At 39.8% G+C, this 25,379-nt stretch overlaps 1 protein-coding gene and 2 long non-coding RNA genes across 9 annotated transcripts in view; all 3 read right to left on the reverse strand.

Annotated features, from left to right (window-relative positions):
* Positions 1 to 307: 307 nt before the first annotated feature.
* On the reverse strand, positions 308 to 23,688 carry LOC136241583 (uncharacterized). 2 transcript variants are annotated; one of them, XR_010694344.1, is made up of 4 exons: positions 23,557 to 23,688; positions 23,299 to 23,501; positions 499 to 562; positions 308 to 431 (listed from the first exon to the last, which is right to left on the reverse strand). It is a non-coding gene; the product is annotated as an uncharacterized lncRNA (long non-coding RNA). The 2 variants fall into 2 exon arrangements; XR_010694345.1 differs by having other exon boundaries at positions 23,552 to 23,687.
* On the reverse strand, positions 21,075 to 22,651 carry LOC136241122 (uncharacterized). Of its 5 annotated transcripts, XR_010694170.1 has the most exons (7): positions 22,346 to 22,651; positions 22,187 to 22,298; positions 22,038 to 22,138; positions 21,749 to 21,988; positions 21,633 to 21,693; positions 21,520 to 21,581; positions 21,075 to 21,463 (listed from the first exon to the last, which is right to left on the reverse strand). It is a non-coding gene; the product is annotated as an uncharacterized lncRNA (long non-coding RNA). The 5 variants fall into 5 exon arrangements; XR_010694173.1 differs by having other exon boundaries at positions 21,520 to 21,578; positions 21,639 to 21,693; positions 21,749 to 22,138; XR_010694171.1 differs by having other exon boundaries at positions 21,639 to 21,693; positions 21,749 to 22,138.
* A 1,128-nt stretch (positions 23,689 to 24,816) lies between the features above and the next one.
* LOC136241579 (mediator of RNA polymerase II transcription subunit 4-like) overlaps positions 24,817 to 25,379 on the reverse strand; it is a 42,975-nt gene continuing 42,412 nt past the window's right edge. The window contains exons 9-10 of one of the 2 annotated variants that reach the window (XR_010694337.1): positions 25,020 to 25,148; positions 24,817 to 24,895 (exon numbers count right to left, since the gene is read on the reverse strand). The gene's annotated coding sequence lies outside the window, so the exon portion shown is untranslated. Of the gene's footprint in view, positions 25,149 to 25,379 lie in introns of both variants that reach the window. The other variant, XR_010694336.1, reaches the window with a different exon arrangement.

Genomic DNA, 25,379 nt, shown 5'->3' on the forward strand with positions numbered 1-25,379 from the left:
ATCAATGATCAAGACTTTCGAAAAGTGGCAGTCAAGCACCTTTGCGAATGCTAACTTTTAGCACCACAAGAATTTACTAGACTTTTACAGTAAACAATCAAGATAAAAGGCTCTTTTATAGTTGAAATCAAGTGATCAAGGCAAAATATAGCCAATCAAAAACTCTTGACCCTGGTTGCAACTAGCAGTAGGAGATAGATGACACTAAACCACAAGATCAAAAACCACAAAAGGGTACACATCAAATAGTTCTCAAACACACCACAGTTGAGGTGTGTTACACCAGATACACTATGTAGGGTAGGGGTCACATGACAATCACTATAATAATGTTTTATGATAGAAATAGGTTTGTAGTGTTTTCAATTGTAACTATACAGTTTGAAATATTTGAAGAACAATCTTGTTATGTGTCCTTATCATCATCTATCCTGTGATGACATCACACGACATAATAACTAGGGAAAGTCCCTGTGTACCCCACTATGACACACTTACTAGTTACATTACAAGATGATCTTCTTTGTGATGTTCCAAATGTGATCCCAGCTGTTGTAATGTTCTAGGAATGTGTGACAAAGAACAAAATAACACCTGTAGTGAAGTTTCTAGTGAAGTTTGTAACACTCAACAGTGAAAACTTAGCAGTTTGGCTAGTCAGCATATGTTGGCGGATTACTTTGATATTTACCACACACCCAATATTGAATTATATAAATTAACTGGTGAATAAAGGTGAATTCCTTCAAGTCGCCAAACTTGCCAATTTTTTATCATTTATGGTAACATGCACAAACACATTACAAAATGTGTGTGTACACTAATACAAATGGGACCATGGACAAGTGTCCTGATTATCAAGGTGTCCTTATTAGTCAGGTGTCCTGATTTCAGGGGTCTAAATGTGTGTACACTAATACAGATGAGCCAAATTACAAGAACTCCAACTTTACTGGATTTAAATAACTGGCTGGGCACAGAGCGGATTTCTACTACAGCTAATAACCCATGGAGCTGTTTCTAGATTTTGCTCCAAAATGACAATTGGGCTTTCAGCACAGCCCATCCCCTCTTCTACTTCCAACGCCGATCTAAGGATGGGCTTTACTTACTAGATTTTGTGTAATGGAGGGTTCGTAACTACATCAAGTGAGTTCTCAAGTATGAGGAGGCCATACAATTGCTCACATCTCACTAGTAGTGTGGTGTGTTGTTAATGAAATTTGTTCTAAACTCAGTGTAGACCAGAAAGATAATCTTTACTGAAAACTTTGTTTCTTTTTACTCTATAAGATCAGTATAAATGTGTGAACCAAAATACTCTAATAGAGCAGTCATGTAGGTACATCTGAGATAAGAAAAACAAGAACTATTTTTAGCACTATTAAACTGACTAGTAATTCTAGCTCATACTGTATAGAGGGAATCTTTGGTGAGGGTAAACTTTGGTGAATAGCGAGCTAAATTGTATTTGGTGAAATAAACTTTAGCGAATTCAAGCTCAATCTTTAGCTATAAAGGTTAATCTCAGGCACTATAAGTAATTGGCGGGTTTTAAATTCAATTTTCTGGACTATGTGCTGGGGTTTAAAGGTTAAGAGAGTCTGTATCATATTATAATACAATCAGTTTTTTGTACATGTTGAGATGAGTCCTCAATAACATTTAATAACTCTATATTTACACTTTCAATGACATTTTGAGGACACACCAAAGTGCTACATATTCACAGTGCTAGGTATTTACTAAGCTTCTCTGTCCCTTGGTAAACTATTGGTGCAGCATGGGATCTAGTGTACCTCAACAAGATGAGTCCGGTAACAGACTTAGCCTTAGTAGCAGGATGCTTCCACCAATATTGTGAGATATGCATACAACATTGATAGAAACCAACGTGAAGCTCTGGAGAGGTCAGGGTGTAAGTGAGCCGTACACTGTATTATGTCCTAACTGCAAAGGAAACATAGAAAATGATTTATACACTGCTACACTGGTAGAGGTCACAATACTAAATTATTTGAAATATATAAATTCAAGGATTATAGTCAAATATATAATTTATACTCCTCTATGTGGTTTATATATGATAGTAAATCATCCAACACCCTCAGTTATCCGACCCTTGTTTATCCGAAATTGGAGCTGACCGTTCTATTAGAGTATTTCAACAGAGCTCCATATATAAATGTACGGGCTTCAGTTATCCGAACACTTTTATCATTGCCTAAGACACATTTAGGCTGAGATAAGTGAGGGTACAATGAATGCACTAAAGTCAACAACTAGGGAAGAAGAAAGACAGCTTTGCCAAGAAGTTCACATTGTACTGAGACATGTTAACACAGAAGAGATTCACTAGAGCCAGTAGTACGTCTATACTTCATCTCATCCTTAAGATACATCAACACAGACACAGTATTCCTCCAGGAACTATTCTACATGGTATTAGACTTGCACCATGATTACTTGGAGTACCTCAGTTTGATACAATCAACAGCTTCATCTTCAAACCAAGTAGTTAAACTGGTCATCACTTGAACCATTCTGTGGACAGAGAAGCAAACATTGCTCAACCCATGGATGTCTGAACTGGTCAAGTCCCAGGTAAAGGGTAACCACCAGGGAATCAAGAACACGCCATCTGGCCTCTTACCATCATTATGGCAAAACCTGACAGGCTCTAAAACAGCAGATAGCTCACCTCCAGACACAAAATCATGATGAATAGTTTCATTCACTACAGTATGACTTGGAATACAGCCACCACTACATCTGCAAGACAAACACTTTACTACCACAAACATGTGTGGTCTACAACAATGGGAACACCATGATGTAGACCAAGAGCAATCCTCAAAGACTCTTTATCCAGCTTAGCGCCAAGGAAGGTACAGGGAGAGTACCAAGCCACACTCCAGACTCTGAGGAGGCAACTCAAGCCCTGAGCTGAAAAATGGTGTTCACAAAGCAGTTTGTCCCAACTGTGTTTACAAGTGTGAAGTATATATTGCAGTTACTCTTGATGCTCTATCCTACAAGTTTTGAGTCCAAGCTTGACAGTATTTGACTATTATTTCACGTTCAAAAACTTTGTTTGCTTTTACATGTTGTGTCATTACTTTGCTATTCCCACGCTCCTTTACCTCCTGTGTACTTCTCCATCCTGGAGGGTTTCTGGGCTTTCAGAGAAGTTTGGTGAGTTGGTGTGTAATTCCCTGTTATCACCAGTTTCTCTGCGTAGGCTCAGCCTATTCTCCCTGCTGCTAAAGGAGACTTGGGGATTTGTAGTGCTACAGATTTAAGTTTGCCCAGTTATCTTTCTTCCCTTCACAGTCCTTCAAACTAGCTTCCTCCATCTTACATCACTGTTAATTCTTGTCTCCTCCATGAGGCTCTAGACCAATGGTCCACTGAGTATGCTATGCATCCTGAGGACCACAGTCATCTTCAAGGTTCAAGGAGAGCCCCAAGGATGAAGATAGTTCTAAAACAGACTGTGGAGAGTGCCATTATTAGATATGAATGGCTAGACTAAAAAGGAGTGGACCCAAGGGGTTGCCTTGATCCAGTAGCAGACAGGGGCTAAAAAAGGGGCTAGTTGTGGCCAAAAAGCTAGTTGTAAATGACTTTTGGCTAGTTGTAAAAGTCAGACTAAATAGCAAGCTGCACCACAGAAAAGAATAAAGTCAAAAATTACATTACACGTGCTGTGCATGTTTACAGGGATTTGACAAAAGTACTTCAAGATCCAGTCAGCTTGAAATTGCCATTTTCAAAAATTTTCTGCTTATGGTCCACTAATTTAAAAATTGCAACTTATAGTTATGGTCATTTTCACAGTTCACTATTGATATAAAAAATTGTCTTAAAATCTTATAAAACAATAAAGAATTGACTCGTACGTCACTGTAAGTTTGTTTGCCATTTCCTAGTTTCAGATCTCAGTCACTTATATCTCAAATTGCTTCCAGATTCAATCTCACCACAATTATGTTTCAACTAGGTAAATATGTTCCCACACTCCCCTGAAATCCCTTCAATTATTCCCTTCAGTGACATTTTGCTACACAACAATCGTGACAATTAATATAGAGCACAAAATACAAAATATGTAATTGAAACACAAAGAAAATTTGTTTATATGCACTCCCCCCCCGGTCTCAGGTTTAGGCTAGTTGTAAAAAATAGTTTTTTTAGCCACTGGTAGCAGATGAAATGATGGAGTCTCAGTAAGCTGAGGCAAGCTAGACAAACAACAGAACTTCTCTTCAACAACATGAAAGGAGCAACATGACTGATGCTATTGAAAGCATTGTGGCAGTTCACCTTGAGTAGAACTTGATGACAAAATCAAATAGTAGCATGAGCCACTGCTACATAGCCACTGAAGGTTTCCATAGTCTAAATGAAAATATGTTCCAATAGTAGAGCGGCATAGTGCACATTTCATGCACTTTGTGATACAGTGAGCCTTATCCACAATGACGTTTTATAACATCACAAAAATAAAAATGGCCGTGATAGTTGGGGGACTGTTACCTGTATACAAGCGCCTATGGAGAAAAAAATTTAATTGTTCATATGTCAGGAAAGAAGATATTGAGCTCTAACAACAGGTACAGTTAAGTTTTATATAAGACATTACGATTAACAAGTTTTGTCGCTTTTCAAAAATTGTATGGCCTCCCCATACTTGAGAACTCACTTAATGTAGTTACGAACCCTCCATTACACAAAATCTAGTAAGTGGGGCCCGTCCTTAGACAGTAGAAGAAGGGGTGAGCTGTGCTGAAAGCTCACTTGTCCTTTTGGAGCAAAATCTAAAAACAGCTCATGGGTTATTGGATGTATTAGAGATCCGCCCAGCCAGCTTTTGCATTACCTATTTCTAAAATTGTTACACTATCAATGACACACCAAAGTCCTACATATTCATAGTTCTAGGCATTTACTAAGCTTCTCTGTCCCTTGGTAAACTATTGGTACTGCAGTGTACCTCAACAACAGGATGAGTCCGGTAACAAACTTAGCTTTAGTAGCAGGATGTTTCCACCAATATTGTGAGATGTGCATACAACATTGATATAAACCAACGTGAAGCTCCAGAGAGGTCAGGGTGTAAGTGAGCTGTACACTGTATTATGCCCTAACTGCAAAGGAAACATAGAAAATGATTTATACACTTCTGCAGTGGTAGAGGGTCACAATACTAAATTATTTGAAATATAAGGATTATCAAGTAATCAAATATATACACTCCTCTATGTGTGTTATATCTGTACGTGAGTGTGGTCCATATTGAACCATGTTGCTTCATAATACTGTCAGTAGCACCAGACTGATCAGTGAGCAACATCACTGGCTGATTGTCATCGTTACCACTTGAGCAACATCTTCAAGTTGTTTTAAACCCATGTTCTTCATACTGCCATGAAGCCATAGGCATTGGCTATCTCTGCTTTTACCAGTAGCCATTCTTACAATGTAACTTGCTCCCTCAGGTACGTGTGTATTTAAATATCTGCCCATGAAATATCCACAATATTTAGAACATATCCAGAGGAGGTAGGACAAGCCCACGTGCATTGCATAATGTGTATTATGTAATGTGTTTGAGTATTGTGCTTTGTCATTGTTGTTTAAACCTACTAATCTCATCGTTTTTTAATACTCTGATTGATGTTGTACACCTGTCCAGTTTATTGTTATTGCTTTGTGGATTGAACCTCACCAAACCTCACTTTAAGCAGTTATTTTATGGTGCATTTTAAATAGAGATGAACTGGGATAGCGACTCATGGTAGTAAGAACCTTTTTACCCCAGAAGAAGGCGCCTTGCATATAACCGTGGAAGAATGGACTAATACTGTCAGTAAAATGCGTGGATTGTGCCTAACCCCTAAGCGGGAGCAACCTTTTTCCAGATTACCTAATGAGACAAAAGGAAGAGTTCTGTTTCCCAGACAAGAGCAAGCAAACTTGAAATGGTTGAATGAAGAGGAACATGCACTTATTCTATTCCTGTTGTTCCATACTGATGGGAAGACCTGGGTAACGTATAAACATGAAAAGTTCTGGGAAGATGCTGGGTCAGCTTCATTCTCAATCTGCTCATCGCCAAACAAGTTAGCCAAATTTATATTTAAGTAACAATGTAATCTTTAGATACATATAGGTGCTTTATGTAGAGCAAGAGTTTTGAATGTTTTGGTTAAACAGTTTCCATCTCCTGTATTAGCCAAAAAGGAATAACAGTAATCGTCACAAGGAAATTCTGTGCAACTGTTACCAACTGTTTCTCAACCACCAGCCATTACGCAAATGCCAACACAGTGAGTTACCAACACCTAATGTAATGTTGCCAGCTTTGTCATTACCAGAGTGCAGTTATCATCATCTCTGCCTATTGTTCCCCAGCTTTCAAGTAGTTCCTCTGTGTCAGTCACTCAGCCAAGTACATATTCAGTAGTCTCATCATCGTCTTTGTCAGTAACAACAACTTTGTCCTGTGCAGCACCACTTCAGTGTAATCACAGTAGGACATGCAGCGTCAGCATTATTTCCTGGTAGTATTTCTGCTTATCCAACGTCTTTTACAAGTGTAACAGTGCCTCTTGCAACAATGGCAACTTCACCGATGATCTCGAGTTATATACCACTGCTGTGTTTACAAGTATCCCAGTGCACCTCATCAATAACAGTAGGACATGTACTGTCAGAATTGTCATCTGGTGATATTTCAGTTCATAAATCAGGCCCTGAGGAAATCAAGAAATTGTGCTGAGAACACTTACAAGTGCTATCATGTGATCAGCAATGTGTAGTGTTAACAAACTTACTTGGTAAGATTATGATGAGAAATAGTGATGCTGACTGTGTTCCTAGTGACTTTTTGCAACTTTGTGTACATGGAATGGCACACCTGAAACAATGTCATCGAACTAATGTCATCTATCTGCTGGCCAAAGCACTACGGCCAATGAGATCAGATCAGTCAGATTCTCTTCTGCTGACAAAGAGAATGCCGATGGGTCTCATAGAACACAGTGTAAACTTCTTCACTTCATCATCGGCTAGGCAGGTAGTAGGGATGCCACGATAGTCGTGACATACGTCATGTCGTGACATAAAGCTCCATGATATGATATGACATAGGCTTCTTTATGTCGTGATATAAATATCTCCTAATAATGCACACTTTTCCATTCATTTTGATCAAATTTGATGTAAATATGAGAAAAACTGACAAATAAGTATGAGCAATGTTGGTTGTTGATGTCATAGTTAATATTGCTGATGTTTGAATGTTTGAAAGCATGTTTGAATCAAAATAGCTCTACAGTTTCATAAGTAGCAGCCTCAGTTGTGAAACTTTAAGAATTGCTTATATCGTGACATATGACATGTCGTGACATAAATCTCTATGACATGTGACATAAAAATTTCTATGTCGTGGCATCCCTAGCAGGTAGGTATGGATTTATGTCACAAGAATGATGACCATTTGTATTATTTTAGATAACCTGCCCTCCCAATTACTGGACTTGGTTGCAAACGATGTATGTGTTGTTTGGGACTAAATGGTGTAAGGTATTTACAGGATCAATGTGGAGTCAAGAACCTGTGTCACAAGCAGATGTGATATCATAGTGTACCCCTAAGATCCATCTAAGGTACATGTGTGTAATAGTTGTAAAACATTTTCCTCAATTTCATACAAAGTTGTTATAATACTGTTATCTGCTAGGCTTTGGTGAATATCCCTGGATTGTCAGAGCATACGTTATATTGAGACATCACTTCAATTGATTTTAATACTGGACCATAAATACAAGTAAATATCTAATTTGTATATGGTCTGTACACAAAGTTGGGTTATAAATTTCAGGTAGCAATGCGTAAGAAACTTGTTTCAAGGGTGATGGGACAGATGTCATTAAAGGTCTATGGCAGTTAGTGTCTGGTGAATGGTCGGGTGATGTAGATCTGAATGATGGGAAACTCCAACACCTGTATAACAAACCACCTTAACAAGGGTTGAGAAGAATTGGTCTAAACACCTCTGATGTATCCTATATAAAGAAGGATCTTGAGAACCTCTTGCTACCATCTCCTCAGATATTAATTTTACATCCACTGGTATGGAGTTATCATTTAAGAGATTAGATATTTGAATGCAGTAAATCCTATAGAACTACATACTGCTAATAGTACTTGTGAGGAGAAAAGTGGTGGTACCACCGATCAGACGATGTTTAGTTTATCCTGGGATGTTGAAGAGTTGAAAAACATCAGTATAGAATGTCGCCAGATGTACAGTGAGCTGACGGGAGTGTATAAACAATTGTACATCTCAGTTGTTCCATCAATCAAACGTTCCTAGAAAACTTACACAAATCAGACAAAGATTAAGTGAGCTCACCAAAAGAATCAGACACTTCAGAAGGGAACCAGCCATGCATATATTTGTGCTGATGATAAGCTCTGATGCATGAGACAAGAAATCTTATGCTATACCAGTACAGTGGTCTCCATATGCTGGCCTTAAAGAAGTTGATCTTCGAAGAATTATTTCTGAATTGTGCAAGAAGATGATGTCCCTAGGAATGAGAAAGTCTCAAGTACTTTATTAATACATGTATTAATGGTGACTATGAAACATAATGACACTTAGGATTTAGTAGTGACGGAGAATTCAACTACTTACGTAGTAAGGGATATACATGTCCGTTGTCAGTATCGTAGATTCGCACCAACATGTGTACTAAGTATAGCAAGATGTGTACTAAATATAGCAAGATGTGTACTAAATATATCAAAACGTGTACTAAATATAGCAAGATGTCCCACTGGAAATTAACTGCAATGTTAACACTGAAAGGTAATTAACTCGTCATACTTGTACTTACAGTAGCTTACAATACATTTTTATTAGGGAGTCTCCATGATGGCACTGTTGTAGCTAAGCTGTACAATGAAGTGGTACCCCAGAATGTCCTCCGTGACATATGGAACTGGAGAGAGCAAGAAATCAGTATGGAAGATATACTGCAACGTTTGAGGCCAAGGACCATTCCACCTGGTTATACCTGGAAGAAGTCTGGTATGTTTGTATATGAATCATTACAGATGGTTACACATTGTTGATCACTTTGTTTTGAACACAAAACATTACTTAGTCACCACAATTGACTTGCTAACTCTTACCACTCGTGATATTTGTTGGTCCACAAAATGTTGCACCTATAGGCTAGGACTCCTACACATATCTACTCTCAGAGGATTGTTTAGTGTAGGGTCTTTATGCCAAATTATATAGGTTTTGTAAATTGAAAATTTTAAATCCCACCATTACTCAAAGGTACTTCATATGGTTGTGTTAAAGTGAGCTACACTAAATACTGTTTGTAATTTTAGAGGTTTATTCATTGCCTATTAGTGAAGGCAGATAAGATCAATATTGGCTCAGTTTGAATGTGCTGATGTTATGAGGCACAAGGGGTTCCATTTTGTACATACCTGTATGTTCCAGAAGAGTATCCTGAAACCAAGGCTATCTTTTATAAATGGGAAGACGAGGCTCATTTAATAAAGGTACTGGTGTAATTAATTTAGTGGTCATTTTCTGCATTGTTTAACGCAGTGTATTACAAGTCACACCAGAAGTGGAGGGCCAGCGAAGATCAAGCTAGAGTGTTACGCTGAAGCTCTCCATGATACCACTTCTGGTTTGACATACTCAGCACTTGTTGGAGCACGGAAACAGTCTGTGGTTGATGCAGAGCATCTGTTTCCTATCCAGCTGGTAACATTTATGAAAAAGAAGGGTTATGATGTGGAGGCCATAAACATTGAGACTATCTGCAATTGGAGATGAGCTAATGATGAACGTGGTCTCTCAAGTTTGACATGTTCAAAGTATAACTACTGCCCGTTGAATATGATTCTAGATGAATTGATGCCGTGGCACAGAAAATCATACAATTTGCACTGCTGGAAGTCAACAGGTATGTATTTCAAGACATGACAAAATTCATAAAGCCTACTATAATATAATATACATACGATGCAATTTTTTCTCAGAATTTTCCCTCTGGGACCACACCAACATTTCAAATAACTATCAATGTAAATGTGTGATTTTTTCCTGACCGTACCAGTAATACTGACTGACTGCTCAAGAGGTAAACTATAATGTATTCACATGTTTGTGTTATTTGTGTTATCCAGGAGCTTAAAAAATGTTCTGGGATTCTCAAAGGAAACTTTATCAGCACTGGTCACTGATATTGAAGGAAGGGAATGACATAGACGAGAGTGTTATAATGCCAAGCAACCAACTGAACACCCCAGGGCTAGCAGCACTGATGATGTTGAGTGTTTCATGAGGGATGCTATTGGATGTAATTTTTCAACCAAGGAAGTCAAGTTTGAAATTCACAAAGTTATAGCAGAATTTGTGAAGAGTTGACCCTGAGCTTCCATTCTATTACTATACATCATACTTGTTTTCACAAAGGACCATTGACTTACCTCCAAAGAAGACACCAAAGAAGAGACGTGTTCCTAGATGAGAACAACCTGCTGCATTTTGGGCCCAGGCATGCAACCATGCCAGTAAGAGGTAGCCTCTCAGTCAGACCCGCAATTCCACAACGTACCACTGGTACTTCCTCCTCCACCTGACAGCATTATTGTATTGTTTGAGCATTTAGTACATCAACACAAAATTAAATTAAAAATAACATATCTACCATGCCATCTTAAACTAGTGGAACAGTGAACTGTTGTGCTCCACTGTCCCACTCTAGTAATATTGATACCAGCGTACCATCTTGGACCAGACCATATCTAGTTCATTAGGAAACTCACCCAAGGAAACTTTACATCAAGTATCTTCCCATTTTGTTGAGCATCATGTACTTCATCTCAAGCCTCACTAACACTGTATCCAATCATATGCCAATCATTTGATATCCAGCATTTGAATGCTATGGCCTTAGAATCACCTGGGTTAGTTGGTTCAGGATATATGTTGACAGGCACCGCTTTTCTTTCATCCAAGTGGCTGCTAACTATCTCTAGGATATGCTGTGCATGCATATCATGTTGAGTTCCAATACATTTAAAAGTCACTGTTGACGTTTGTTGATAGTTTTCGAGTTGAAGATTCTCCATGGAACAGTTTGTTTCATCAGAATCACTTTTTGCTGCCAAGGATGTCTCAGAAACATGATCTATCGATGCTTCAGTCTCTGAAATATGAGTGATTGCTGCATCACTATTACACTCTACCCACTCCCAAACCACAACAACACCCTGTGGTGGTAGGCACAGCTCATCATTGATCACTCCCAGTTTGAAGTCTTCCTCCTGCAGGACACAAATGTGTAGTGACACACATGATTTTCCTTTGTACTATGTACAGTAAATAATAAACACACCGAATTAATTGTCATAACTTCTTTCAAAGACATTTCACCAGGATAGGTTCTACTCATTGAAAAGTCATTTCTTACAAACAAGTCAAATGTATCCTCGGGCTTTTCCATCTTCGATGAACCTTTCACTTGTACGTGGCAAAGCTCCACTGCAAGAACATCAAACCCTGGCAAGACATACAAAAGCTTTGCTCCTACTGCCATGACACAGATGTCATGATCTTCGCTCAAGTCGCACCAACATCGTTGTACTGAGCTGACTTTTGTGATAGATACATGCCCGTACTATTAGGGTCAGAAGGTCCTTGTGAATCATGCCCTGGTGAGTCACAGGGCCTGGGTAAATCTGAGGACGTTGCTGACATTGCCATCTTTCGAACTTGTTCTTTTGGAATTCTAAGCATCCAATTACGGGCAGCCACACAGATGAATTGCATCATCTCACATGTCATGGTCTTGGATAGTGATGTACCGATTTCAACTTTTCTGAACTTTACCAATACCGATCTGATCTAGGAAGTTTATTACCAATCTACCGATATTGTACCGATCTGACATCAGTTATCCAATATGTTGACTGATCTTGTACAGGTAGTTCTTATAGCATTTTATAATCTCAGACTAAGCTAAGTGGTCAATTGCAGCATTGTTACTGGAGTCAATACCAATGGGGGTGTGGCCTCAACTACACCACCCAGACAATCAGCAGTGACAGCACCCACAATTATTTTAATGCATGCTCCTACCAATACTTGCCTGGAATGGTTTGTAGGTTGTTGTAGCAGAGATTCTAATCGTTTAGTCTATTTGATATGGTGTAGCACTATTCATTGTTTTCTGCCAAGGACTTCTGGTAAGTTCAAGGATAAGTTTCAGTAATTAAAACATCTAACTCACGTGTACTTATATGGCTCCTCGTAGTTTCAATGGGCACCAGGCAAAGAAATGGCACAATACTTTAGCTTATTTGTAAATGGAGCAAAGAAATGATAGAAGAAGACTAGTATGTTTGAAGAAATGGTGATCAGTAAGATCGGTATCATGAATTGGTGGCTTCAACAGAAAATCGGTTTTACCAATTTTTCTCAAATTTTCAAAATCAGCACCAATCCGATACTAGATCGGTAGATCAGTACATCTCTAGTCTTGGACCTATCGTGAAGTTACAGGTATCTACCGGGTGTCTAGTGCCTCTTACAGCATAGATTATAGAGTAGTACATCTATAATCTATATGCTTACAGCTAGCGCAAGCACTTTAAATAATTTTTGTGGTGTTTAAATATGCTGCTCAAGGAAAGTGTTGATACGGAAATTAATACCTCAATATGGTTCCGTTGCATGAAGAAGAAAGTGATTAGCTTAACTGAAGATAAAAGGAAAGACAAGGCGCAGAGAGCACACACTTGTCAGAACCCCAAAATGCACATGCCACTAGTGAGGGCATTGTGGCCATGTGCTGGTTTGTTTGGCCTCCAGCCTTGTGAATGTGATCGGGCAGGTAGGCAGTCCAAAATTCAAGTTTATATCCAGCCGCCTCTAAGTGTTTTCTTCGTTTAGTTCTTTAGATAGACTAGTAATATTCTGTGAAGGTGATTTTTGTTGCATAAGATTGTCTCCAGATGATCCAGGATGGATTTTTTAAAAGGCGGAACCTTTAGTGGTGCCCACCACTTTCGGTGTGATAACTACTTAAACAGTACTACCATACTGTTTGATACACTATCAAACAGATCACACATTTTGTGTTGGGTATGCAAAATCATTCCTATGTTACAAGGGAGTGATTTTGTGTATGGGATGCGCAAAATTACTCCTACATATTATGGGAAAACACCATAGCATAGGGGTACACTATTTGAATGCATGTACTCCAATCATATAGCAGGGCCTCTGGGATTGTGTATGTAAATAGCGTAGTTCTATCTTTTATCCTTAGTGGTCACCTCAGTAATGAGGCCACCTTGTTATAGTGGCCAGCTACAGCAAGTCCAAACGTATTTTTCATTACATTACATTTACATTTCGGAAGGCTCCGTCTCAATATCAACATGTAATGGACATAATTACATTACTATCACAGCAAATTTTTAAAGAGTCCACGTGACAAAGTTCAAATGATGTCATATCCGATCCACCGGGTATACAAGATGCCACGTGTCCCTTCTAGTTCGGCTTTTTATTTTGCTGTGACCGCACTCGTGACAATTTCGGCACTCATTGCGTTAGAACAGAATGTCTACTCCGCCAGAGAAGTCAATGATGGACAATCTGTTGCAGGAACTATTGGCTTCTGTTGCAACCTTACAGAAAGACGTGAACAAGCTGAAAAATGAAGGAACAAGAGTTTACCCGCAGAAACGCCTTCACGATGGCAATGGCAATAATGATCCGGAGACCTCCGGTTGCGATGGCGACAACGTGGAAGGGAATCGCGATAGCGATTATGAGCAGGACCCATCCGAGGATGGTGAGACTCAGAATGTCACTGAGAGCGATGGCTCCAGTTTCAGACTGTCTGAGGAAGGCGAGGCCTTTTTAGAGACTGCTTGCGGATCCCGCCTAGAATATAAAACCAGGAAGGCAAAGGCTGGAAAATATGGAAAGCCTGACACAAAGTGGACGACTTGTCCCTCGTTGCCACCAGTGGTAGAGGTAACTCTTAAAGATGCCGTGAAGGAGGACAAAATAGCTTTTAGAACCTAAGAAATGTATATGGAGGCGATGGCCCCATTGGTATCATGCCTGGAACAGGCTGATGGTGAGGAGTTTACTCTGAAAGAAGCAATCCCGATGATCCAGTCTGCTTGCTCCTGGGAGATGCAGTTCAACACCAATCCTCCTTGAGAAGGAAGGGACTGATGAAACATCTAAATCCTCAGCTGCAGTCCTTGATGAAGGACTCAGACTTCAAAGATGCCCAACCATCATTCTTGTTTGGTGAAGAGTTCGGGGGAAAAGCTAAAACCAAACTGGAGGCTGCAGCAGCACTAAAGAAGACGGTGTATCCACCATCAAGCAAGCCGAAGCAGTCGGGTTTTTGGCCAAGCCACCCTCGCAAGAACAACTGGGGCCACCAGGGTGGCAAGCCACTCCACTACGGCCCTGGAAAGAGCTGATTCAGCTCACTCCTTTGATTTCCCAACTGTTCGAAACCCTAGGCCTGGTTGTCAATCAGACAAAGTCAGTGTTAATTCCACAACAAAGGATGGAATTCTTGGGGTTTCTGGTAGATTCAGTGATACTGCATCTAATATTCCCAGTAGAGAAGCTGAGGAAGATCCTACAGTTGGCACAACGCCTCCTTCACCAACAGAGGGTCTCAGTGAGAGATGTGGCAAGGTTTGTGGGCAAAGCCTCAGCATCCATAAGAGCAATATGGCAAGCCCCATTGCATTACAGAGCACTGCAGTTTCTGATCAACTCAGTGATTCCAGAGAGCCTTGGCCAAACAGAGCATGCAACTATGAAATTCAATGCCAACTTGAATCTAACCAAGGAGGCAGAGAGCAACCTAAATTGGTGGATATCCCTGGACCGGAAAGTGCCAATACAATTCCCAATATTGTCTCGAATATTAAGTATGACAATAGAGTCAGATGCCTCCAACAAGGGTTGGGGAGCCCGACAAGGCGAACTGAGCACTGGGGGGAAGGTGGTCACAGGAAGAATCCTCACACCACATAAACTACCTAGAGTTATTGGCAGCCTTCCTTGCACTGCAGAGCTTTGCCAAGCACAGCCGCAGTATGACAATTCAGATGAAAATGGACAATGTCACAGCAGTGACGTACATCAACAAGCTAGGAGGGACACACTCTCCCCTGTTGTGTCAATTGGCCTTGACAATAAGGGAGTGGAGCCTGCAGGGGAAAATATTCCTAATTACAGAACACCTCCCAGGGAAGGAGAATGTTGCAGCGGATCAGGAATCGAAAGATCGCTGTGACTGGATGCTAAATCCCCAAGTATTCAGTCAAATACAACAGGCAATGGGCCCTCTACAAATCGACCTGTTTGCTTCTCGCCTGACAAAGCAACTACCGATATTATACAGCTGGAGACCAGACCCGGAGACACAAGGAACAGATGCGTTCAATCAAGACTGGTCTCAGAGGAGGGGATTCGCCAACCCTCCATGGTGCCTGATCGCACGTTTTCTGAACCAAGTAAAAAAGCAGGTAGCAAGAGTGGTGATGATCACTCCCCTGTGGGCATCCCAGCCCTGGTATCCAACCATCCTGGAAATGCTGGAGGATTTTCTCAGGCTTCTTCCAAGTTGGGAAGATCTGGTGATACTTCAGTCAGAACAGGACTTCATAATGAGTCAAGGTGTACCAGCACTATTGGCATGGCCAATCTCCGGGAATCCTTTACATCACAAGGAATTTCTCCAGAAGCTGCAAACCTCCTCCTTGCATCCTGGAGGTCTAAGACTAAATCAAACTATGATTCGTTGTTTGCAAAGTGGGGTCGCTGGTGTGAATCACAGAACAGAGATCCCACTACTGGACCTACAGAGGACATAATCAATTTCTTAGCAGAATTGTTTCGTGACGGTTACAAGTACCGGTCAGTGAATGCTTACAGGTCAGTTATCTCAGCACTACACTCAAAGGTAGATGGACACCCCATAGGGCAGCACCTTTTAGTTACAAGGATGCTTAAAGGAGTGTACAATGAGAGGCCCCCATTGCCCAGGTATTCATCCTTTTGGGATGTTGGAGCAGTCCTGAAGTATGTACAGAGCTGGGGTAGTAACGACAACTTATCACTCCGCCAGCTCACCCTAAAGTTGGCGATCCTTATGGCACTAACTAGACCAGCTAGAACAGTAGACCTGAGTAAGCTGGACATTGGTAACTGCTGTTTTACAACATCAGGTGTGCTTTTTAAGCCTCAGCATCTCTCTAAACAGAGCAGGCCATCAAAACCTCTGGCAGATTTCTTCTATCCAAGGTATACAGAAGATGAAACAATTTGTCCTGTTGCCACATTACAGGCTTATGAAGTCAGAACATTAGAATTTTGAGAATTATCAACAGATAAAAAGAAGACTCTGCTCTTTTTATCATGGATTGGAAATCATGAACCAGTGACAAGCAGTACTATAGCCAGATGGTTGAAGACATGTTTAAGTGAGGCTGGTATCAACACTGAGATCTTTAAAGCTCACTCTGTGAGAGGGGCTTCAAGTTCAACAGCAGCAGCTGCTGGTGTAACTACATCAGAAATCTTGCAAGCAGCAGACTGGTCATCTGCCAGTACATTTCAAAAATTTTACCTTCATTCTTTACAGGACACAGAAGACAAAATGTACTTTGAGAAAGCAGTTTTGTCTTCTTCTGTGGTAGCATCAAACTTACATGTTGATATTGAGACGGAGCCTTCCGAAATGTAATTTCCGAATGGCTCAGGGCATGTAATGCCTGCATGCTATTAGGAATTACATGAGGAAGGTGAAGTTGAAATATCAACATTTCCACCCGCCCTCAATACATAAGTGTATCACACTGTTATTGCTATTTTTCATTGTTCACGCACAGGTAGATTCTACAAAAAAAGCTGAACTAGAAGGGACACGTGGCATCTTATATACCCTGTGGACCGGATATGACATCATTTGAACTTTGTCACGTGGACTCCTTAAAAATTTGCTGTGATAGTAATGTAATTATTATGTCCATTACATGTTGATATTTCAACTTCACCTCCCTCATGTAATTCCTAATAGCATGCAGGCAATACATGCCCTGAGCCATTCGGAAATTATTGAACGGACCACTTCATTATTAAGGCCAGTACTACATGACCAAACTGGTAGAACTAATACAATGTTCCCTCAGTAAAGAGGTCAGCTGACCAGCCAGTCAAGGTCACTGCGAAAGTTGCTGCTCTTAAGCGCATGTTTTAACTACTGAAAGCTGTAACGGCAGTATACTTCATGCTTCTCCAACCATTATGTCTCAAGTAATGTTAGTACATTGTATGTTCCTACCTTTCTTTGTGGTAAACGCTACCTACATACAGTGGAACCTCAGTTATCTGGACCCCATTTATCCGGATTCTCGGTTAACCACACTACGGAAATGACTGCTCTATTAGAGTAGTGACTGTTCTATTACGGTAGTTGATAATACTGATATTTAAAAATTCTTTATGCTATTTTAAGGTATTTATACACAGTTTCAGAGACACGGACTTTTCAGACTTATGGACCACCCCTGGTCACCTTGGATAACTGAGGTTCCACTATAGTGTGTTTAGATCAATTGTAAATTGGTTTATTGAAAACCTCGATAGTAAGGCTTTAAGGCCACATTAATGGATATGCACATATTATTATTTGAACAAAAATTGATCAATGAGATTAGCGTGCCCAAGAATTTTTGACAGTGAACTGAATCCCATACAAAATTGCAGGTGGCAAATGTGGCTCGGACTATAACTCACCACATGAACTACGTATGGAGCTCCTCCTTTCAGTTACCCTGTTATACATGTAAAGGAATCTATTGCTCTGGAGAAACTCTCGTAACTGGTCTACTTTATGTGATTCGCACTTCCCATGCATAACTACAATACATTCGTTCACTGTCGTGACGTAAGAAAACATCACATTTTATTAGAATGTTTTCAGTCATAAAGTTAGTGGATATCCTCTATAGGACCACTTCAGTAACAGGACCACTTGTGGCCCTATTAACAAGGTTTCACTGTACTTGTGTGACTTCCACTATAGTGATAGAGCCAATCAAATCGCAGTATCTGACTAAGTACTTGTGATGTAAGCCGTGTAGTTTGCACCATGAATAACACAATAATGTTGTTGTTGTACAGGTTTTCATTTTAGTTTTAGTACCAGTAGTAAACAAGTTGATGTTATGCTACTTCTAGAAACCAGGCAGCCATGCAGTTAATACTTTCCCACTCTAACTAAATAGGCAATTAATCAACCATGTATATTTTATTCATGCTATTGCTATTATTAATTCAGCTAGATAACTGGATTTGTAAATACGTATTTCAAAATTCATGAATTATTTAGTAATTCTGTAATTACGTTGTTATACACAGCTAATGAAGCACAACTATAACAAACCACTTTAAACAGCAAATTACAAACAGAAGTATCTTCTCAAGTGTTTTATAGTGTGTCTATTGTGTTTTCTCACACAAATTGTTTAGAGAAAGCCTTGAGGGTACCCTTCATTTTCGTTTGTGTAATATGGGTAACGCTCCCCTTTCAACTCAAAGGATACGTTATCTCTGGTAGCTTTAAGAGGCCTTCAACATTGTTTTGAAGTTGTGAAACATTTATAAAACCGAAAGGGAAGACCATCCATAAAGAGTCACCATAACCATATTTCAGACCACTGAGAAGAAACCACTGCAGAGCAAAGTTTATGTGTGTGGAAGTTTAATACAAACTTAATTTAGCTTTCAATTCTTACATCCTGGCTACTTTTCACCATTTAACGATTTTGTTCACATGGGTACATACAAACGAACATAGATAGGTAGGTAGGTAGGTAGGTAGGTAGGTAGGTAGGTAGGTAGGTAGGTAGGTAGGTAGGTAGGTAGGTAGGTAGGTAGGTAGGTAGGTAGGTAGGTAGGTAGGTAGGTAGGTAGGTAGGTAGGTAGGTAGGTAGGTAGGTAGGTAGGTAGGTAGGTAGGTAGGTAGGTAGGTAGGTAGGTAGGTAGGTAGGTAGGTAGGTAGGTACACACACACACACACACACACACACACACACACACACACACACACACACAAACACACACTTTTACAAAAACAATTTCAGTTTAAAAACATTTTAGTTTTAGTTTAGTAAACTTAAGGTTACGGTATAGTCACGGGCAATCATTCAAAATTTTGAATGCCTATCGATTCTTTTTGAGAAGCCCATAAAACCAGGCTAGCAGCGTGAAAAGTTTTAAATGAAGGTGAATCCCTTCATATTTAATGTTTTTATGTAGCTACAGTGTAGTTTGAGGCAGGTGGAACACTACAATTTGTTGTAGTAACACAAGTAAGCCAGCCCGTACATCGCTCAGCTCCAGCTGTCACTATCATGTTTTTTTCCGCCGCCAAATACAGCAAAAGCTGTAGGCTCTATTGGAATTTCTGGGGCATAGTGATACTGTATATTAAATTTATTAGGTCCTGTGGAAGCGTTTTTGGCGTGTTTCTTCCCAGTGACTCAGATACAAGCCTTCAAAGAGCTTGTTTCACTCGAAAAAACTACTAAAAGTTCAATAAAACGTCTATACAACCAGTAACTTAAAAAATCGTTTCCACAGGACCTAGATATTTTAGTTGTTTAGTCACCTGTGTTGAAATTATAAGGATTCAGTAATCTGTTAGTCTAGTTTTTGGCTACAAAACATCGCTCTATTGTGGACCACACACCCAAGAACAGTCATAGTTCTGTAGTAAAAACAAACAAGCACAATTAATTGTATTGCTAACACAACACAGTTGTTGAAATTATTTATCCCTGCTTGGTTTTCAGCAGGTTTTGTAATTTGTTCCGCCCACGCATTTTAAACTATTCTGTAACCTTAAGATAAAAATCTTTAGTTTTGGTTTGGTATATATAGTATACAGAAAGTAATTTATGCTTACTAAAATAGGTTTTAGTTTTAGATTACTACACAGTAACCATGGTGACCAAATTCAGATAGTTGAAAAGTTTATACTCTCCGAGCAAGACTCTGAGGTACACCTGCTGTAAGACTTATGTTGACAAGTATGAAGTCTCATGCTTTCTTCACCGAGTTACAACAGCCTGAACAGGTAATTCATTACATCACTCACAATTTAAACCACATGCAATTCACACACAAGCACCGTATACTATGGTCACCACTTTTACTCTAGATATGTGAAAGCAAGAGTCCATAATATATATACTAAGGAGAGTATCCTACTCTCATATACCCCTGTAGAAAGGCGTATCGTGAAGTTATGACATAACACTTCTGAGTTCACCCGTTTTTCTTTGTATAATTAATGATGTCATTAGTTGAACATGGTATCGATTGAACGCGTGCCTACCAATGTCGCTAGCAACCAAATTCACTCCAGCTCTAAGCGTTTCTCACCCAACTACAATCGTTCCTTCATGGGTTAAGACCGCTTTGTAGGCATTTCTTACTAGGACATTCGCGAATACGGCTATCCTGAACGTCACAAGTGTGAAAGGGTGCTAACGATTCTTGCACTTTTACGGCTTCCTGTACGTCACAAACCACAACATCTTGTCATTACGTCATAACTTCACGATACACCTTTCTACAGGGGTATGAGAGTAGGATACTCTCCTTAGTATATATATTATGAACTCTTGGTGAAAGTGACTATAGTACGTTCGTGTTGAGCTGAACCCTCAAAAACGATTAATAACTTACGATTGCTACATCGCATGGGGCTCCTGTATTGCTCGATACGTAGCGCTTCTCGATCCGCTAAAAATATATTAAAAGCGCTTCATTCGAATGTAAGACACTCCCGTTATGACACTGTAAAGTTTCGCCATACATTTTCAATGGGGAAGCCTCTAAAGCGCGGCCCTTTGATGGTCATGTTGACACATGTTTGTGGCGAAGCCAGACGTCACATGATTTCACCATCCCTTATGAAAGAGGCTGTACTACACTTTTACAAGAAAAATAAAACAGATTTTGTGTGTGTAAAACAGAGTTGCATAAGTAGAAGAGCTGGGGCCACTGTTGCACTGTATTTAGAAGATAAGTGGCCTGCTTATATTCAGGTAAAAACTTCTTCAGCCTCAAAAGAGAAAAAAACCAAATTATAACAGCTCAAAATCCGTTATGTAGCATTGGTGTTCCTGCAAGTGAGCCAAACAACATGTATTTTACTTCACATTCACCACAGCTGACTCGTCTTCTGTTCCCATTTAGTCAATTTGTCATTTTAATACTTTTCTCATCACTTCGCCACACATGTACACAGTTTTTCCAGCCAGCATTTTGTTTTTGAAGTTACATTCCCAAAAAACTCTAAAAGTTTCAACAAATGAAATAATACTGTTTGTATGAATTTGGGCTGATAGTACCTGTAGTGACTTCCAAACACTCCTGCACTGATTAAATATACAAGGGATGGTATGTTCAACTTCTGATAGCACAATAAAGCAATGATATTTTTTATTAAAGTGCACACACTTACACGTACTTCATCTGTATTTTCATGTACTTCACAGAGTTTAATCCCAGCTACCTGATGACTCCTGGGGAACAAAATCAAGTTGTAACACCAATGCTGCAAATATCAAACAATCTTACATCAGATGAAGTAAGCCCAGAAGAAGACTTGGACCCGGTGCTGCTAGTGGACAATTCATTAATACCACCATCACCATCTTCACTATCACTGCCGATTTGGATGAGGAATTGCTCTAGAAGTTCTTCATTACCCAAGTCTCATCCAAATACACAACTGGTCTTCCTTCAGTTCTGTTGTACCTCGTTCGTCTTTAATATTTATGATACTGATGGACTGTGCGGGGCTGCTCATAGCATACCCTGCACATACGTGTAGTGAAATTAAAGCACAAACAGTTTCAATGCTAACCTCTTGTCATTAATCGTCTTGTACTTAAATCCCATATCACTCAACACTCTTTAAAGCAATGTTCTACCCCCAGAGAAAACACCATCATTCTTAAGTTTGGCCTAAGACGGAGTAAGTGACAAAGTTCCAGGTTTCAAAATTTAACTTACCAAAATCTTTGAGAGCGATAGATTTCCTCCCTTCCGTATAATGAATGGATCTTGTCTGATAGTATCTGGGTCAAAACTGTCTGTATCAACATGGACTCGTGAACATTTGTACCTGACGATTACAGAATTGAGCGGGCTTGTGCAAAGTGCATTTTGTACCTTTTTCTTGGCGTAAATAAACCGCCTTTCTTGCGGTGCTCCATTCTAATGGATGTCCTTGAAATCCCTGCGTGGCGTAATGTATGCCAAAACCCAGCAAAGAAGGCATGATACAATACCGGTGGCCTTCGAGATTCTCTCCGTGATGTTGATAGAAATTTTACATTTCTTCGCTTCTTGCTTAAAGTACTCCCATAGTTTCATAAGTAGATACTTTGTTTGGCTGTTTAACGTCTTTCCAAAAGGGTTTCGCTCCGCACTCGCTGACGGTACACTGGACGCCATATTCTCAACAATTAAGTGCGCGCCCGTAACATGGGCTTACGAAAAAATGCGTCATAAACATTATGTTTAAAGCTTTGATCTTGTATGGCTTCTTAATCAAAAACCCAGGATTCAGCTCAACGCGAACGTACTATAGTTGACACCAAGGATCTGTACCTGTCAAGAGATCGTGACTGAACCCACAGAAATACAATCTTTAAGGCCATCATTATTATATTCCTTGTTTCCCATCACCACCCACATCAATTTTTAGGTAGCCACACCAAAGTTTAATTGTTTGATTATAGATCACATGAATGCACTATTTCATGATGGAGGGAAGCACAGAGTGACCAAGTGGTAAGGTATATGTATTAGATGTGTGTAAACATACTACAAGGATAATTAAAGGGGTTGGAGTCCCTCCACTGTTGTTCAACAAGGTATGGGTGGACAGTTTTCAAGATCGAGATACTCTAATAGAGCAGTCATATACTCAAATGAGTGTATAACTAATGATCAATAATTACCTCCCACCCACATCAGTTTCTGTTGCACTAGGTGACAGGAAACAAGCAATGTAATAATGATGGCCTACTGATGGTGTAAGACTGCATACAGGACCCCTTTGGAATATGCTGAAGAACACACACTTAATAGATCACCTTAATGGAAACATATCCACTCACCGGGAGGAACGTCATAGGATCTATGCACCAACAGTCACAGGCCAATCAAGGACTGGTAGTTGTCCGGTCTGCGGCACGGCCACGATAGAGCTGTAGGTATTTCCGTCCGGTCTGGTGGTCAAGGGCGACGAGTACTTCGATGTCGAGGCATGGCGAGGGTTCGGGTGAGGGTGACAAACGTTGAATACTCCAAATAACGATCACTAATCGACGAAAGAATCAGCTAACACGCACACACGAGAAAGGAACCTGCCTTGCCTGGGGAAGGGATCCAGCACGGCGAAGGAGTGGTGAAGAGAGGTGCAGGAGCAGAGCAGTCACTCTTCTATGCTCGAACCATGTCTGGCGCCTCCCGCCCTTACATTTTGCGAAGGGGCGGGCGCTGCCAGGTAAGTGGACACTTCAAATATTTGTATCATCTCCAAAACTGATTAACTACGTGATTAATGCTGTGAAATCAGCTTAAAAGTCCTGCTGGGTTTTCCAAACGAGGTGACTTAGCTATTGCCATGTGACCGACAAAATTCAAATTCCCCACCGAGTCAGTTTAGCTACTCCCAAACTCAAATCACTATCTGGCTGATCAATTTTAATACAGTGTAGAGGGACAACTATGGACTGGCTGTGCTAAGTTAAATTAGCTCTACATGTTTCTGGTCCTACACAGCAATTTTTTTCCCGGGCTAGAAAATTCAATTCAACCGGCTCCATGGGTAAATTTAAACTACAGAAATGGTTGATATACTGTTACATCCCACAATCACAAGTGAACATGGAGAACATAGTGGGTATGTTTAAAGTATTAAGATGCAGTATGTAACAATTATCATGAACATGTGTCACAGATAGATTAATGTATGTTATTACTAGTGATGACTACTGACTCGTTAATTAATGTAAACAAACAAATATTTTGTGACGCAAGTTAATTTTACAACAGATGATTAAAATGACCATGTCATGATGATAAGGTTATTTCAAACACTTAGCTAGTGGTTGAAGAGACCATGGCTGGCATCTGAGTAGACAAGTACATCCTTGGGTCATTACTACCAACAAATTGCAGGTAGATCAACCCAAAATTTTGGGTCATTGTACCAAAATTTATAGGTGACCACTGACCAGGCTTGTTTATTTCTTGCTTGGAAAACTTTTAATGTGGTGGTTGCATGTTTGTCCGAGGATTCACATACTGCATAATCTTGATGGTTTTCTCTCCTTTAGCTCAGGTATAGGGTTTGTGCATCTCTTGATAAGAACAGAGTGTTTACAACACATAGCTAGCTAAAAGCCTTTCAGGCAACAGTACAAAAATTATAAACTGTTGACTATCATCACATTAGTAATGTAGAAGCTGTATGAATATTTGCAGAAATACACCCTTGATTTGAAATACCTAAAACTTGACAACACAAAGTACCATATGATTCTAAAACATGAGAATGAAGTGGACAATAGCCTATTGCCAATAGCCAGATGCAAGTTTAACTTGGCAGTAGTTTAATCAACTTATATGAGGTGCTGTTTCAGCTGTGATAAACAAATAACATTGTATAGAGAGTTCAGACACCAACATGTAACCCAGTAGAGAGTTCAGCTGCAAAAAGAAATGTCTGGAGTTATGTGGGAAATAGTACACAGTTGAATTTTGGAGCATAATCAGTATCAAAAACATTAATATCATAATTAGCTATACAGATATATTATGTGTTAGTGATTACTTTAGCTTCATATACAAGCTCTATTGACACATGTAGTTGATTGGTGACAAATCTCTCGTGGTGAGTTAGAGTGATGGCACTGCTGCAGTGACAACTCAAAATATCCTGCACCATCTTCAAGTGGTCCTCCTACAAGAATAAAACAGGGTGTGGCTAGTTGCAGCAACAAAAGGGTGGAGCTAGTCAGTAATATACACCTAATTCTCTACAACCTGATGTTTGTTGGCAACAAGGAATTATCTAACTAACAAGGGTGTTAGATTATCAAGGCAGTGTTACATATAAAGAAAGTCTTAAGCACAGTCTGTCAGATGTAGAGTTCTCACATCAATACAGTAAAACCTGTGTATTCTGGTCCCC

The sequence above is a fragment of the Dysidea avara genome, chromosome 12 (assembly GCF_963678975.1).
Source record: "Dysidea avara chromosome 12, odDysAvar1.4, whole genome shotgun sequence".
Taxonomy (NCBI): Eukaryota; Metazoa; Porifera; class Demospongiae; order Dictyoceratida; family Dysideidae; genus Dysidea; species Dysidea avara.